General features: G+C 41.6%; 1 long non-coding RNA gene across 1 annotated transcript; it reads right to left on the reverse strand.

The window, feature by feature from the left end:
- Positions 1–2355: 2355 nt before the first annotated feature.
- Positions 2356–5443, reverse strand: LOC115109944 (uncharacterized). Its single transcript, XR_003860584.2, has 3 exons — positions 5305–5443; positions 3346–3390; positions 2356–2423 (listed from the first exon to the last, which is right to left on the reverse strand). It is a non-coding gene; the product is annotated as an uncharacterized LOC115109944 (long non-coding RNA).
- Positions 5444–18623: the final 13180 nt, after the last annotated feature.

Here is an 18623-nt window from a genome sequence, read left to right on the forward strand (position 1 = left end):
AAAAATCCAGAAAATCACATTGTAGGATTTTTTATGAATTTATTTGCAAATTATGGTGGAAAATAAGTATTTGGTCACCTACAAACAAGTAAGATTTCTGGCTCTCACAGACTTGTAACTTCTTCTTTAAGAGGCTCCTCTGTCCTCCACTCGTTACCTGTATTAATGGCACCTGTTTGAACTTGTTATCAGTATAAAAGACACCTGTCCACAACCTCAAACAGTCACACTCCAAACTCCACTATGGCCAAGACCAAAGAGCTGTCAAAGGACACCATAAACAAAATTGTAGACCTGCACCAGGCTGGGAAGACTGAATCTGCAGCTTGGTTTGAAGAAATCAACTGTGGGAGCAATTATTAGGAAATGGAAGACATACAAGACCACTGATAATCTCTCTCGATCTGGGGCTCCACGCAAGATCTCACCCCGTGGGGTCAAAATGGTCACAAGAATGGTGAGCAAAAATCCCAGAACCACACGGGGGGACCTAGTGAATGACCTGCAGAGAGCTGGGACCAAAGTAACAAAGCCTACCATCAGTAACACACTACGCCGCCAGGGACTCAAATCCTGCAGTGCCAGATGTGTCCCCCTGCTTAAGCCAGTACATGTCCAGGCCCGTCTGAAGTTTGCTAGAGAGCATTTGGATGATCCAGAAGAAGATTGGGAGAATGTCATATGGTCAGATGAAACCAAAATATAACTTTTTGGTAAAAACTCAACTCGTCGTGTTTGGAGGACAAAGAATTCTGAGTTGCATCCAAAGAACACCATACCTACTGTGAAGCATGGGGGTGGAAACATCATGCTTTGGGGCTGTTTTTCTGCAACGGGACCAGGACGACTGATCCGTGTAAAGGAAAGAATGAATGGGGCCATGTATTGTGAGATTTTGAGTGAAAACCGCTGGGTCTTTCAGCATGACAATGATCCCAAACACACCACCCGGGCAATGGAGGAGTAGCTTCGTAAGAAGCATTTCAAGGTCCTGGAGTGGCCTAGCCAGTCTCCAGATCTCAACCCCATAGAAAATCTTTGGAGGGAGTTGAAAGTCCGTGTTGCCCAGCAACAGCCCCAAAACATCACTGCTCTAGAGGAGATCTGCATGGAGGAATGGGCCAAAATACCAGCAACAGTGTGTGAAAACCTTGTGAAGACTTACAGAAAATGTTTGACCTCTGTCATTGCCAACAAAGGGTATATAACAAAGTATTGAGATACATTTTTGTTATTGACCAAATAGTTATTTTCCACCATAATTGGCAAATAAATTCATTAAAAATCCTACAATGTGATTTTCTGGATTTTTTTTCTCATTTTGTCTGTCATAGTTGAAGTGTACCTATGATGAAAATTACAGGCCTCTCTCATCTTTTTAAGTGGGAGAACTTGCACAATTGGTGGCTGACTAAATACTTTTTGTAACCATTGTGGATTTCATGTAAACCTAAGTTACGAAGACATTTCATCTTAACAAGCCTTGTTCAGAGACTGTTTGTTAAGTAAAGTAGTAGACATTACCATAGCCTCCCTGGCCTCCGTTACCATAGCCTCCCTGGCCTCCGTTACCATATCCTCCCCTACCCCCGGCCCCTCCTGGGCCTCTGTATCCCCCTTTGGGAAAGACAGTGGAGACATATCACATATTGATACACACAAATAACACATTGAACAAGAGTAGATAAACACAAGCTGAATCAAACAGAGAATACTTACACTGAGAATACAAAACATTAAGAACACCTGACACAGCCTTTACCTGGATTCACCTGGTCAGTTTATGTGATGTCACTTGTTAAAGTGACTTCAATCAGTGTAGATGAAGGGGCCTCAAATTAAATAATGATTTTTAAGCCTTGAGACATGGATTGTGTATGCGTGCCTTTCAGAGGGTGAATGGGCAAGACAAAAGATTGAAGTGCCTTTGAACATTTGAACAGGGTATGGTAGTAGGTACCAGGCACACCGATTTGTGTCAACGCTGCTGGGTTTTTCACGCTCAACAGTTTACACCCAAAGGACATCCAGCCACCTTGACAAAACTGTAGGAAACATTAGAGTCAACATGAGCCAGCATCCCTGTGGAACACTTTGACAACCTTGTAGAGTCCATGTCCGTGGGAATTGAGGCTGTTCTTACGGCGGGGGGATTCCTAATGTTTGGTACAGTAGACCCAGTGTACATGGTTTAGCTCTATCTTTGAGAAACTCACCTCCTCCAAGCTGCTGAGCCCCCCCTGGATAACGACCACCTGTGATTCATTAGAAAGACAGGTCATGATGGTACATAAATTCAATTATGAATGATGATTGGCAGCACTAAAAATATAAACATGGCAATCAATCAATATTACCCCCAGCTCCTCCGGTTTTGGCGGGCTTGGCTCCGTAGCCTCCCTGTATCCCAAGAACACCAGCCCCTGGAAGACCACAAGACACCACAGGGAGATGTGAGACGTCAGTGATCAGTGATGCACCATAGTGGAGCATGTTTCTCTATGTTGGGAAAAAAATCTAAACGTTGTATCATATGAGTCTATATTAAATCATTAATAAGGAGGATGAGCATTGCAAGACAGAATCTAAGTCCGATTTCTCATTGACGATTGCACCACTTTCAGTTTTTAATTCTAAATGCCAGACAACTTAATCTGAGGCTATATTTAGTTGAGCAAATTAGTTTAGACTATGCTCAAGACGGGTCAATTGAGTGCAGTCCTGAGATAAGACAGAATCTGTTCGGGGCTGATTGTTGGTGGAAGTTCCACTGACCTCCAGCTTTTACACCTCTCATCCCTGCACCCAGAGAGAGAGAGAGAGAAAGATGAGAGAGGAGAGAGAGAGTGAGAGGAGAGAGGAGAGAGGAGAGAGGAGGGAGGAGAGAGGAGAGAGAAGAGAGAGGAGAGAGGAGAGAGGAGAGAGGAGAGAGAGAGGAGAGGAGGAGAGAGAGGAGAGAGGAGGGAGGAGAGGAGAGAGAGAGAGAGGAGAGAGGAGAGAGGAGAGAGGAGAGAGGAGAGAGAAAGAGGAGAGAGAGAGAGAGGAGAGGGAGGGAGGAGAGAGGAGAGAGGGAGGGAGGAGAGAGAAGAAAGAGGAGAGAGGAGAGAGAAAGAGGAGAGAGAGAGGAGAGAGGAGAGAGGAGAGAAAAGAGAGAGGAGAGAGGAGAGAGGAGAGAGAAAGAGGAGAGAGAGGAGAGAGGAGGGAGGAGAGAGGAGAGAGGAGAGAGGAGAGAGAAGAAAGAGGAGAGAGGAGAGAGAAAGAGGAGAGAGGAGAGAGAGAGAGAGAGAGATGTGGGGGTGGGGGAGACAGACAGACAGACATACAGAGACTAATAATTGCACTTACCCCTGGGTAGCATTTTCCCCATACCGCCACTTTGAGGTTTCACTCCTAATAGAGATGAAAAAAAGAATTGCAAATCACTCTATGAAGTATACTATGCTGCTATGCTGTGGTTTGGAGAGAGATGAAGGCCTTCATCGTTTCCTGTTGGCCAGTGCCAGTGTTACACCATCCATAACGTAAGCATTTGAAACACGACAGCTGATTAAATATTAAGTGATGTCATCGGATGATGAGTAGTGTACATCTCACTCCCATCCCATGCAAACTCAGCTCCAACTGGGCAGCTTGAGGGAAGAGAAACAGACATTCCCATTGATGGAGTGGAGAGACAGACAAAAAGGAAGGACTGTGTGCAGGTTGTAAAGGCTTCTTTCACAACAGGTTGTCAAATTTGGACCGCTGCTGCCACCTCACCTTCCCATGCTTTGATTCAAAGCAATCAGACGAGATGAAACTACAGAGGCTTTGCGGGGTCACCAGACTTGGAGCAGGTCTGTTTCACTGAGATCCAGGCAGCAAGGACCACGTAGGCCCATTTTTTCCCCTGATCTGACACGGACATTGGAAATTTGACACATAAATGTCAGTTGGGCGGTTTTGCAGAGATATCTGAGCATAATACCCAAGTTGATTCCTGATAGTTTAACAACATGTCTACAGCTATCTGTCACTCAGCTGTACAGGTGTAGGATCTTAATTGGATACCCATGTTGCAGGAGAAATGTCCTGCAATGCATGAAATGTGAAACTTGTAGTGTATTTGAGGTTTGTAACTTTCACTTTGAAATTTCAGACTTGATTTTCCCAGGAAAATATCAATTAATTATAATCCACATAATAATTCACATTTCCTGTTGCTGCAGGATTATTTTCCTGCTGTAGCAAACTGACTCAAATAAAGATCCTATGTTGACAGGCCTTCCAGACCTCTCAGATAAAGTCACCAGAAACATGAAATGCATGCTGTCAGGGTTTAAAACGTAGTTAAAAAAGTAGTTACTCTGAATTGTTCAAATGTTCCATACAATTTTAAATTGTTTTCATTTTATTCCCAACTATTCAATTAAAGCAATTATGCTGGCAATTATTTACTGATTTTCTCTGTGAATTTTAGAGCTTCTTTTTTTAGAAGAGAATTTGACTTACATGTGTCAAAGGAATTTCACAACTAGGGAATTGATGTTATATTAAACATATCTTATAATTCAAATGTTATTTCAATTTAATTGGGACAATACAAATTGGCAAGTTTTTGAAGGAAGTTGCAAGTTGTGCGTAATAGGTAACTAAATGTGGACCACAATGCAACACATCCAGCAACAAAAATAGTTCACGTTTTATATATGAATATAATATGAATATAATACATGCATAACCATTTAAGTAATCAAACTACAATTGTTAAATATTCTTATAGTTGAGAAACAAGTTGAGAAACAAGCAAATCCATAATTTAAAGAACAATACAATATCTTCGGAAACTACTATAAACGAATAAATAATTAACATTTAAACATTTAAGTCCAATTTACACTGCTGTGCACACAGCAAGCACCCGTGAAGATTTAAGGTGGTAACAAGCAGTCCTGTGCTGACACCTACTGTACAGTGTTTCACAACACAACGTAACGTGTCTGAATGCTATTTTAAAAGACAGTCTTGAAACTACTCCAACATTAATTAAAAATACCATTTCTGATGTGCCAACTCTACAATTTAAGAAATGATGGTGGCATGTCTTAATCTCTCTTTCTGTCCTTCCCAATCCTCACTTCTTCTCTCTCTTCTCTCACCTGTGATCTGCATCCTTTAGACAACGTTCTCACTTTCTCTCATATTCTGTCATATTCTCTCAAATCCCTCTTCCACATTCCTCTCATCCCTCTTCCACATTCCTCTCATCCCTCTTCCATCAGCCATTCTATCCTCCACACAGATAGTCTTGGTTATGTCTCTCACCTCCTTGTAGTGTGTGCTGTGCCAGCCATAGGACCAGTGAGGTCTGAAGGAGCGCTTTTACCAGCATGGTGGAGGAGACCTGGTCCGGCAGAGAGAAAAACAGGCAGACAGACAGAAAGAAAAGGAGAGAGAGAGAGAAACTGGCCGGCTGGACAGGGGCACAGCACAAGTAGACAGCTCCAGTGTTTGCCCACGCCTTAAATACAATTCTGGTTTTGATACCCTCCCCCTGACCAGCCCTGCCCTCTAGCCTGCAATTGGCCGTTGCTGCACCAAAGCACCTGCCCCATTTCTCCCTCTCCCTCTGGACAGGCAGTCAGGTCCACCTCTGCCCATCCAAAGACAGTCCACTTCAGGTTGCTGATCAGCTGGATTGCTGCCAGCCAGTATATTAACATGGCAATGTGATTTGTGTGTGATGAGTGGGATAAGACAATGATTCAAAGAGGTGATAAGTGTGAGATCATGGTTTAGATCAGGGATCATCAACTAGATTCAGCCGTGGACCGATGTTTTCTTGAGTAGATGGTCGGGGGGCTGGAACATAATTATAAATCATTTGTAAACTGCAAATTGACCGCAAGAAGACCAAACAGATATAATATTGTGTCTCTCTATTATGCATGGAAATCACTTGGAGATATTTTCTGGTGTTTTTATAGTCTTTTATGGCTAACAATAAAAAATGTAATGCATAATGTTGCTCAGAAAACTGGGGGGGGGGGGGGCAAATAAAACCACCAGCGGGCTACATTTGTATTGTGGGCCTTCAGTTGGGGAAGCCTGGTTTAGATGGTAAGGAAGGGGCAGTAGGACAGAAAAATGGTCTAATTCACAAACCTATCAAGAGAACATCCCTGGTCATCCCTACTGCCTCTGATCTGGCAGACTCACTAAACAGAGAACATCCCTGACTCACTAAACACATGCTTCATTTGTAAATGATGTCTGAGTGTTGGAGCGTGCCCCTGGCTATGCGTCAATTAAACAAATCTAAGAAAATGGTGCAGTCTGGTTTATTTTACATAAGGAATTTTAAAAGATTTATACTTTTCCTTTTTATACTTAAATATATTTAGCAATTACATTCACTTTTGATACTTAAGTATATTTAAAACCAAACACTTTAAGACTTTTACTCAAGTAGTATTTTACTGGGTGACTCATTTTAACTTCAGTCATTTTCTATTAAACTATCTTTACTTTTACTCAAGTATGACAATTGGGTATTTCTTCCACCATTGCTGTGCCACACGGGAATACATATATATGTAGAAAACATACACTCAGGCAAACTAACACAAAACCTCTATACACAACAGTCCAGTCCACTGACAGGTGTAATATAAATGGATAGGGCTGTTGCTCTGGGGAGAGAGATGATGATGATGAAGAGTGGTAGAGAGAGCTTTCACAGTCAGGTGGAACAAACTCAACCTGCTCTGTGTTCCAAACAAAACCCATTAGGTTCATAACTGACAGTCTTGTTTTTACTAAACAGGTGTGACTGTACGCCTCCTAAAAAATAAGGGAAAGGGAAAAGAATGAGAACATGCAAACAGAATGTCTGAAATGTACACAAACAGCCCAGAAAAAGGCCCAGTAAATTGCAGGATAAATATGACATCATTGTAGAGTAGTTTGTTTCTGCCAGGCACTGTAAGGCTCAGTGAAAAGCATGTTGGTATAAATGTTTTATGTGGAAACCTGTGCAACCAGGTTGAAATATACCTCAATGCCACCTCCCTTAAAAGATGAAAAAGGATTTTTCCATCATTTTTCTACAATGGGACGTTGTAAAAATGTTCCTTCAAAATAACCTGTCTAAAACCTTTTATTACGCTGTTTGTACTGACCATCTCTCTTAGTTTTCACCTCAGTTTGTATACAAGAGGCATTGGTCCATCCATGGGATTGTGGTGCCTCATTTACTCACACATGATCTACGGTCTTCTACACTTCCTCTGTGCTGTGTGAGGGCTGCTACCACTAACACACACTGTCCACCTACACCTCCATGACTGCCGGATATATGAGGATATAAAACATGAAAATAGTCTATATGGCACAATGCTGATATCCAAAACCTTACACAATATACAATAAATTAACGAGTGGAATTCAAAGAACTCTGGTTATTTTCATGATTGTATAGAACTGAAAGCACACCTGCATATTGTTTCTCATAGTGGTGCTCTGAATAGAACCCCTAACTTCTTAGACATAAATGATTCAAATTACTCCCTCACCCACGTTTGACCTCTGCATGTATATTTTCTGATCATTTCACTCATGGGGACCTTTTTGAAGACATTGTCCAAACCCACAGCTTCTGTGTGGTCAGTGCACTGCACAATTAATGTCAACACAATACATTGATGAGAGGATCCAAAGAACACTGGTTATTTTCAGAGAAAAAATAGGTAGAAAGAGGGAAGAAAGAGAGGGAAGAAAGAGAGGGAAGAAAGAGAGAGGCAGAATGAGGGAAGAAATAGGGGAGAGGGGGAATAAAGAGGGAAGAGAGAGGCAGAAAGAGGGAAGAAAGGGAAGAAAGAGAGGCAGAAAGAGGGAAGAAAGGGAAGAAAGAGAGGCAGAAAGAGGGAAGAAAGGGAAGAAAGAGAGGCAGAAAGAGGGAAGAAAGGGAAGAAAGAGGCAGAGAAGAGGAAAGAGAAGCAGAAAGTGGGAAGAAAAAGGGAAGAAAGAGAGGCAGAAAGAGGGAAGAAAGGGAAGAAAGAGGCAGAGAAGAGGAAAGAGAAGCAGAAAGAGGGAAGAAAGGGAAGAAAGAGAGGCAGAAAGAGGGAAGAATGGGAAGAAAGAGAGGCAGAAAGAGGGAAGAAAGGGAAGAAAGAGGCAGAGAAGAGGAAAGAGAAGCAGAAAGTGGGAAGAAAAGGGAAGAAAGAGAGGCAGAAAGAGGGAAGAAAGGGAAGAAAGAGAGGCAGAAAGAGGGAAGAATGGGAAGAAAGAGAGGCAGAAAGAGGGAAGAAAGGGAAGAAAGAGGCAGAGAAGAGGAAAGAGAAGCAGAAAGTGGGAAGAAAAAGGGAAGAAAGAGAGGCAGAAAGAGGGAAGAAAGGGAAGAAAGAGGCAGAGAAGAGGAAAGAGAAGCAGAAAGAGGGAAGAAAGTGGGAAGAAAAAGGGAAGAAAGAGAGGCAGAAAGAGGGAAGAAAGAGAGGCAGAAAGAGGGAAGAAAGAGAGGCAGAAAGAGGGAAGAAAGAGAGACAGAAAGAGGGAAGAAAGGGAAGAAAGAGAGGCAGAAAGAGTGAAGAAATGGAAGAAAGAGAGGCAGAAAGAGGGAAGAAAGAGGCAGAGAAGAGGAAAGATAAGCAGAAAGAGTGAAGAAAGTGGGAAGAAAAAGGGAGGAAAGAGAGGCAGAAAGAGGGAAGAAAGAGAGGCAGAAAGAGGGAAGAAAGAGGCAGAGAAGAGGAAAGATAAGCAGAAAGAGTGAAGAAAGTGGGAAGAAAAAGGGAGGAAAGAGAGGCAGAAAGAGGGAAGAAAGAGAGGCAGAAAGAGGGAAGAAAGAGGCAGAGAAGAGGAAAGATAAGCAGAAAGAGTGAAGAAAGTGGGAAGAAAAAGGGAAGAAAGAGAGGCAGAAAGAGGGAAGAAAGAGAGGCAGAAAGAGGGAAGAAAGAGAGGCAGAAAGAGGGAAGAGAGAGGGAAGAGAGGGCAGAAAGAGGTGGTATAGACAGTGTTGGCTCTTTGAGGAAGTGAGAAGAACAGGGTATGCAATGTGTGGACAGACATCTGGACGGCTATTTATGTGTGGTCAGTCAAACTGAAAATACCGTGCCTCACTGAACACACAGACTGAAACAGAGACAGGAAAAACACACCATACCATAGAGACAACCTCATAGTTGGTAAGGAGGAGGGGGCTGAACAGGTAGTTCCTGCAAACACAACACACGATGAATGCATGCACCTACACTGATGCAAGCACACACACTGAGACGTCGCAAGACAGTGTGCCACCACAGCACTGGCATACAAATCAAATCAAATCAAAATGTATTTGTAACATACACATGGTTAGCAGATGTTAATGCGAGTGTAGCGAAATGCTTGTGCTTCTAGTTCCGACAATGCAGTAATAACCAACAAGTAATCTAACTAACAATTCCAAAACTACTGTCTTATACACAGTGTAAGGGGATAAAGAATATGTACATAAAGATATATGAATGAGTGATGGTACAGAGCAGCATAGGCAAGATACAGTAGATGGTATCGTGTACAGTATATACATATGAGATGAGTATGTAAACAAAGTGGCATAGTTAAAGTGGCTAGTGATACATGTATTACATAAGGATGCAGTAGATGATATAGAGTACAGTATATACGTATGCATATGAGATGAATAATGTAGGGTATGTAACATTATATTAGGTAGCATTGTTTAAAGTGGCTAGTGATATATTTACATCATTTCCCATCAATTCCCATTATTAAAGTGGCTGGAGTTGAGTCAGTGTCAGTGTCAGTGTCAGTGTGTTGGCAGCAGCCACATAACAATCAGTCAATTCTTCGTTTCTGACAGGTTCTCACATGCCTGTGCGTAGGTGTGTGCATTCAAATGATTTGCAATCATGTTTTTCATCTCTTAGGATTGAGGTAAATGCCATTATTAGTGTGTGTGTCTGTCTGAGATAAACCTGTGCCCACTACATCTGTCCCAGGGCCTCATTCATCCTCTGAATGTCAACAACCCATCTCTTCAGACACATGTTTCAAACCCAGACAAATATGGTGCTGGACACATGACATAATTATTTGTCATGTATTTTTTTAATTGCTTACCGCAGTTTAGCCCTGAGGTTCCAGAGTGTTCGGCCTACGTGGTTTTATGCTCTTCAGGCATTATGCTGCTTCAGTCTCGTAAGTTGCTCTGGCCACACCTGGGGGTTCTCAATATTAGTGTTCAACTCTGTGTAGCATATCAAAACTGAGTTAAGAGAACACAAAGAACCACAGAAAGGTCTGAAAAGCATGCTCACCTCCCTAGCTGTGCAGGTGCAACGGACATACCAGAGGATGTGGCTGAACCAACAGGTGGTGGTTGTGTCTGATGACAAATCTGTTTGCAATAAAATATCCCTCTGACAGACCACCTGCATCCTCTCACAGATGGACAACTCAAACAGTCAATATTTGCAGTCAAAATCAATCACTGCAGTAGCAATGGATATAAAAACCTTGACAAGAGATGCAAGGGAAGCTTTTGTGTAGATACACGACTCAGGTTGCCCGAGCTGGATCCTCCAGGACACACAAATCAAAGACAAAAAGCTGACCAGCAGCAGCGATATGGACAGGGGGAGTATGGAATCCAACATGAGCTGTGCTATTACCTATACTGTTAGAAAAAAAAGGGTTCCAAAAGGGTTCTTCGGCTGTCGCCATAGAAACCTTTTGGTTTTCAAGTAGAACCCTCTGTAAAAAAACTAACAATTATTTCAGTGTAAACTCAAACAACTGAAACCAAATATCAAATATGTAGAAAAAATAATACATTTACATTTACATTTAAGTCATTTAGCAGACGCTCTTATCCAGAGCGACTTACAAATTGGTGCGTTCACCTTAAGACATCCAGTGGAACAGCCACTTTACAATAGTGCATCTAAATCTTTTAAGGGGGGTGAGAAGGATTACTTTATCCTATCCTAGGTATTCCTGAAAGAGGTGGGGTTTCAGGTGTCTCCGGAAGGTGGTGATTGACTCCGCTGTCCTGGCGTCGTGAGGGAGTTTGTTCCACCATTGGGGGGCCAGAGCAGCGAACAGTTTTGACTGGGCTGCGCGGGAACTGTACTTCCTCAGTGGTAGGGAGGCGAGCAGGCCAGAGGTGGATGAACGCAGTGCCCTTGTTTGGGTGTAGGGCCTGATCAGAGCCTGGAGGTACTGAGGTGCCGTTCCCCTCACAGCTCCGTAGGCAAGCACCATGGTCTTGTAGCGGATGCGAGCTTCAACTGGAAGCCAGTGGAGAGAGCGGAGGAGCGGGGTGACGTGAGAGAACTTGGGAAGGTTGAACACCAGACGGGCTGCGGCGTTCTGGATGAGTTGTAGGGGTTTAATGGCACAGGCAGGGAGCCCAGCCAACAGCGAGTTGCAGTAATCCAGACGGGAGATGACAAGTGCCTGGATTAGGACCTGCGCCGCTTCCTGTGTGAGGCAGGGTCGTACTCTGCGGATGTTGTAGAGCATGAACCTACAAGAACGGGCCACCGCCTTGATGTTAGTTGAGAACGACAGGGTGTTGTCCAGGATCACGCCAAGGTTCTTAGCGCTCTGGGAGGAGGACACAATGGAGTTGTCAACCGTGATGGCGAGATCATGGAATGGGCAGTCCTTCCACGGGAGGAAGAGCAGCTCCGTCTTGCCGAGGTTCAGCTTGAGGTGGTGATCCGTCATCCACACTGATATGTCTGCCAGACATGCAGAGATGCGATTCGCCACCTGGTCATCAGAAGGGGGAAAGGAGAAGATTAATTGTGTGTCGTCTGCATAGCAATGATAGGAGAGACCATGTGAGGTTATGACAGAGCCAAGTGACTTGGTGTATAGCGAGAATAGGAGAGGGCCTAGAACAGAGCCCTGGGGGACGCCAGTGGTGAGAGCGCGTGGTGAGGAGACAGATTCTCGCCACGCCACCTGGTAGGAGCGACCTGTCAGGTAGGACGCAATCCAAGCGTGGGCTGCGCCGGAGATGCCCAACTCGGAGAGGGTGGAGAGGAGGATCTGATGGTTCACAGTATCGAAGGCAGCCGATAGGTCTAGAAGGATGAGAGCAGAGGAGAGAGAGTTAGCTTTAGCAGTGCGGAGGGCCTCCGTGATACAGAGAAGAGCAGTCTCAGTTGAATGACTAGTCTTGAAACCTGACTGATTTGGATCAAGAAGGTCATTCTGAGAGAGATAGCGGGAGAGCTGGCCAAGGACGGCACGTTCGAGAGTTTAATATAATAATAATAATAATAATAATAATAGACCTATATATGTTTTTATTATATAATCTTTGAGAAATAACAATCACTAATATAAAAGCGAAACATTCAGGGGAATAGAAAATTCCCAAAATAATGCATTTAACAGTATTGATGTTGTTAATAAATTTGAGCAAAAGAACCAGCCATGGCAAAATGCATAGAATTGCAGGAATTTATCTTTAAACTGCTAAATGTTCTCTCAGCTACATGGCAGAATATGTGTAATCTAGTGGAGGCTGCTGAGGGGAGGACGGCACATAATGGTTGGAACGCAGCAAATGGAATGGCATCAAACACATGGAAACCATGTGTTATATGTATTTGATACCATTCCACTCATTACGCTCCAGCCATTACCACGAGGCTGTCCTCCCCAATTAAGGTGCCACCAACCTCCTGTGGTAGAATTGCTTAAAAAACTGCATCTATATCTTTCAACTCCATGGCAAAGAAATGCAGGAAATGTACTTTAAAACTGCAAAATGCATCTCGGCTCCACGGAGAAATTCTAAGAATTGCAGGAAATTATCTTAAAGAAATGCAGGCCGGGGGCAGCAGGAGCAGAGGGGTGCCAGGAGGAGGAGGTGGTGAGTGGGGCTGTTTAAACAGTCATATAGAATCCAGACTGATGAAACAGACAGGAGAGGGAGAGGGTCACATACAGACGGGCTGGCCTGTCAAAACATCATGACTCTGCCAAGCTCTCAGTGAGAGAGAATGGCCAAGAGACTAGCTGCCGGCCCAGTTGGGTGATCTACAGTTTCCTGCCCCATAGGCCAGGCACGCAGTAATGGGCAGCTCCATTAACACTGTAATAATTACTGCCTCTTATTCAGACTGAGATAACCCACTGGGCACACTACGTCATTTCAACATGGATAATTGAGTCATATTTGGTTGAGACATTGACCAATGAAGTTACAACCTATATTCACTCAAAAAGACAGACAAAAGTTAGTTGCATTTGCATTGTGTTATTACTATGCTTTCAAACATCTAAAAGCACAAACAAATTCCCATGGAAAAACAATGTCTGAGTTTTGGTTTAGTCGTCACCCAAATGTCGATCACTGCACTTTTAATCATTTAAAAGCACAGCAAAGTTCAAATGTCAGACATTCATTTATACAACAGATGCATGTGATATCACTGTGTTTCATCTAATAGCACAACCACATGACCTGGATTGCAGTTGAGGTTACATTAAAATTACATGGTGCAAGTGATCAATGTCGTTCGAGATTCTGCACAGATTATTACAGCAATTGTGAAGATCTCCACAGACCTGCGATGACCTATGCAGGCTATCTTGATCATGCACTCTTTATATGATTACATAAGAAGAAATATATAGTTACAGTAACCTCAAAATGTGGCCATGGATCTATTACTAATTTTAAGGTTGAATGTTACATTTGTTTGTAAAATAGCTTTAACTTTAGGCTATTTACGAAATTACACAGGTACATTTGGTTGACAACACAACCAAATATCAACATTTAAAGGATACGTATGTACTGCTTGGGTAGTTCCACCTGAGCTACTGGCTTATCCCATTCTTTAACTTTTATTTTTGGTTGAGTTGAAGACATGAATCCAACATATAATTTGCTAACTTGGGCTAAGTTAATAGGCTATGTATTGTATTTCAAAAGTGATATTGAATTGTGTTTGGTTGTCAACACAAATAAAAATCTATATTGTAAGGAGATTTCTCTTCTGATTGGATAGTTCCATCTGTGCAACTGACTCAGTCTACAAATTAATAATTGATATGTTGGACTCAAGTCTCCATCTCAACCAAAAATCAAGTTATAGAATAGGACAAAATCAAATCAAACTTCAAATGCACTTTAAATAAAGTTTGATTTCATTTAGTCCTATTCTTTAAATTTCATTTTTGGTTGAGCTGGAGACGTTTGGATCTCCTTCAAACGTTGATATTTGGTTGCGTTGACAACCAGACACAATTCAATATAACTAAATATCATTACATTTTAAATCAACCAGAGCTTGAAACCATAGGACTATTTTATTTTTTAAATTTTAATTATGAGTTGAATTTAAACAATTTCTGTTGATTACTTTGCAGGCCTAAATAGCATCATTAATGATTGATAAAGTATGGTCACATTTAATTTGCTCTGTTAAACCTACACTTTGGAATGACTTCGATAGTGACACAGAATATAGTTTTGGTTTTAAGTGGAGATCTCTTAACAATAATTCTCATGATAGCACATTGGTAACAGTTGGTGACACATTTTGTGGCTAAGTAGGGCTTACTTAAAACCTTGTGATGGGAGACCAAAGGATAACTGTAAATGGATCAAATCTCCAGTAGGAGGTGCTGCCGAGCCTATTGTTTTGTTTTTCTGACGGTTCCTTCAGAAAGTATTCATACCCCTTGTCTTTTTCTACATTTTGTTGTGTTACCGCCTGAATTTAAAATGTATTATATTGAGATGTTTTGTCACTGGCCTACACATAATACCCCATAATGTCAAAGTGGAATTATGTTTTTCGAAATTGTACCAAATGTATTAAAAATGAACAGCTGAAAAGTATTGAGTCAATAGGTATTCAACCCCTTTGTTATGGCAAGCCTAAATAAGTTCAGGAGTAAAAATCTGCTTAACAAGTCACATAATAAGTTGCATGGATTCACTCTGTGTGCAATAGTGTTTAACATGATTTTTTGAATGACTACCTCATCTCTGTACCTCACACAAACAATTATCAGTATGGTCCCTCAGTCGAGCAGTGAATTTCAAACAGATTCAACCACTAAGACGAGGGACGTTTCCCAATGCCTCACAAAGAAGTGCACCTATTGATAAAAAAGCAGACATTGAACATCCCTTTGTCACTAAAAAGATACAGGCATCCTTCTTAACTCAGTTGCAGGACAGGAAGGGAACTGCTCAGGAATTTCACTGTGAGATCAAAGGTGATTTTTAAAAAACGTTAAAGAGTTTAATGGCTGTAATAGGAGAAAATGGAGGATGGATCAACAACATTGTAGTTACTCTACAATACTATCCTAAATTACATAGTGAAAATAAGGAAACCTGTATAGAATACAAATATTCCAAAATCTGCATCTTGTTTGCAACAAGGCACTCAAGTAATACTTTTAAAAAAAAGCCACATTAACTTTTTGTCCTGAATACAAATTGTTTTGTTTGAGGCTGTCACGATCGTCGTATTGAGTAGACCAAAGCGCAGCGTGGTGTGAATGCATGATTTTAGTGAAAGACGGAAAAAAACACAAAGTATACTAACAAACAAACTAACAATACAATACAAACGTGACTGCTATCAAAACATTGTGCTAATGTGCACCATAACATAGACAATAACCCACGAACCACAATAAAAAACAGGCTACCTAAATATGGTTCCCAATCAGAAACAACGACAAACACCTGCCACTGATTGAGAACCATATCAGGCCAAAATACATAGAAACAGACTAACTAGACATGCAACATAGAATGCCCACTCATATCACACCCTGACCAAACAAAACATAGAAACAAACAACTCAAATAAAGGTCAGAGTGTGACAGAGGCAAATCCCACACAACACATCACTGAGTACCACTCTCCATATTTTCAAGCATAGTGGTAGCTGCATCATGTTATGGGTATGCTTGTAATCGATAAGGACTAGGGACTTTTTTAGGATTAAAAAAATAAACAAAATGGTGCTAAGCACAGGCAAAATCCTACAGGAAAACCTGGTTCATGCTGCTTTCCACCAGACACTGGAAGATGAAATTCTCCTTTCAGCAGGACAATAACCTAAAATACAAGGCCAAATTAACACTGGAGTTGCTTACCAAGAAGACAGTGAATGTTTCTGAGTGGCCGAGTTACAGTTCTGTCTGAAATCTATCTGACAATCTATGGCAAGACCTGAAAATGGTTGTCTAGCAATGATTAACAAGCAATTTGACAAAGCTTAAATAATTTTGAAAAGAATAATGGGAAAATGTTGCACAATCCAGGTGTGGTACACTCTCAGAGACTTACCCAGAAAGACTCAAAGCTGTAAAAGTTGCTGCCAAAGTTACCCTACATAAACAGTTACTTAAATGTCATATTCCTGTATTTCATTTTTCAATATAATTTTCAAAACTTCGTCAAAGCATGTTTTCACTTTGTTATTATCGGGTATTGTGTGCAGTAAATTACATTTAATCAATTTTGAATGAAGGCTGTAACACAACAAAATGTGGAATAAGTCAAGGGTTATGAACACTGTAACATTGAAAATTTTTTTTTTTAATGGTACAAATTCAACATATTTTATACAAGGTTTGCCTATGTTGAAATTTGGTTACCATAATGACGTAAAAACAACAAATCCATATATTTCCACAAAACAAAAAATTGACAAATTATGTTGAAACAACATTGATCCAACTAGTTTGTGCCCAGCGGTAATCCATTACATATTGAGACAAGGGCCAAGGGGGTTAGCCTATATACTGTTGCATTTAGATGAGTCTGTTGGCAACTTGGCATGCTAAAATCATCTCATAATGAACACTTTTCAGCCCATAAAATGACCAGTCCAATAGAACTCAACCCTTCCACTGTTTCCCAGCTATTTAACCACTGGTTACAATAACTGAGTATATTACATCCTTTGACACCTTAAGACCGAACTGAAGTCCACCATACTCGATTTTAAGACCATAATTCAATTTTAATCTTGCTCCTGACGTTCAGTTATCAAGATTATCAAGCTCTGTCAGATGAGTTCACTCAATGTGAAAGAAAGATCATACAATAGACACTTAACTGCCTTTCTGTCCACAGACACCTCCATTTCCCTGTTGACTCTCAGTGACGGCATATGGAAGATTCCACTATAAAGCCCTCACATCGCTCCCCGTCTCCGTCTCCATTCCAAATCCCCTGCTGACTGAGTCAGACAGTGACAATATTGATGGTGTATTCTCAGTATTAAAGGTTTGTTTTAGTGTCTACAGCCAGGGTTACCCCACCAAAACAGACAGGCAGGGTCTCTGTCCAGCCACTTAGAAAACATAGTGAGATGGTCTGATGGATACGTGTCTATGCTTTAGCAACTCTATGCATTTTTATTTCTTTGTTATTTCTCATGGTTTTTTTTGTATATACTATTTTGATATTGACTACTGCACTGTTGGGAAGAGCTTGCAAGTTAATAAGCATTTCACTGTACTCGTGACAAATAAAACTTGAAACTTGCATCCTTTTGCATCAGCTGGTAGTGCATTGTCCTTATTTTGTGTATTGAATTACACTGAACAAAAATATAAATGCAACATGTAGTGTCGGTAACATGTTTCATGAGCTAAATGTAAATTAAAAGTCACCCAGAATTTTTCAATATGCACAAAAACATTATTTCGCTCAAATTTTGTGCACAAATAAGTTTACATCTCTGTTAGTAAGCATTTCTCCTTTGCCCAAATTATTCATCCACCTCACAAGTGTGGCATATCAAGAAGCTGATTAAAAAGCATGATCATAACATAGGTGCACCTTGTGCTGGGGACACTAAAAGGCCACTCAAAAATGTGCAGTTTTGTCACACAACACAATGCAACAGATATCTCAAGTTTTGAAGAAGTGTGCAATTGGCATGCTAACTGCAGGAATGTCCACCAGAGCTGTTGCCAGATAATTTAATGTTAATTTCTCTATCATAGAGAGAAATTTAGCAGTACATCCAACCGGCCCCACAACCGCAAACCACGTGTAACCACGCCAGTCCAGGACCTCCACATCCGGGCTTCTTCACCCGTGGGATGGTCTGAGACCAGCCACACGAACAGTTGATGAAACTGTGTGTTTGCACAACTGAAGAATTTCTGCACAAAATGTCAGAAACCGTCTCAGGGAAGTTCCTCTACATGCTTGTTGTCCTGACCAGGGTCTTGACCTGACTGCAGTTCGTTTTCATAACTGACTTCAGTGGGCAAACGCTCACCTTTGATGGTCACTGGCACAATGGAGAAGTGTGCTCTTCACAGATAAATCCCGATTTTAACAGTACCGGGCAGATGGTAGACAGCGTGTATGGTGTCATGTGGGCGAGCGGTTTGCTGATGTCAACACTGTGAACTGAGTGCCCCATGGTGGCACTGGGGTTATGGTATGCGTAGGCATAAGCTACGGACAAGAAACACAATTACATTTTATCAATGGCAATTTGAATGTAGCGAAATAGCGTGACAAGATCCTGAGGCCCATTGTTGTGACATTCATCCGTCGCCACCATCTCATGTTTCAGCATGACAATGCACAGCCCCATGCCACAAGCATCTGTACACAATTCCTGGA

Source organism: Oncorhynchus nerka, linkage group LG21, assembly GCF_034236695.1.
Source record: "Oncorhynchus nerka isolate Pitt River linkage group LG21, Oner_Uvic_2.0, whole genome shotgun sequence".
NCBI lineage: Eukaryota > Metazoa > Chordata > Actinopteri > Salmoniformes > Salmonidae > Oncorhynchus > Oncorhynchus nerka.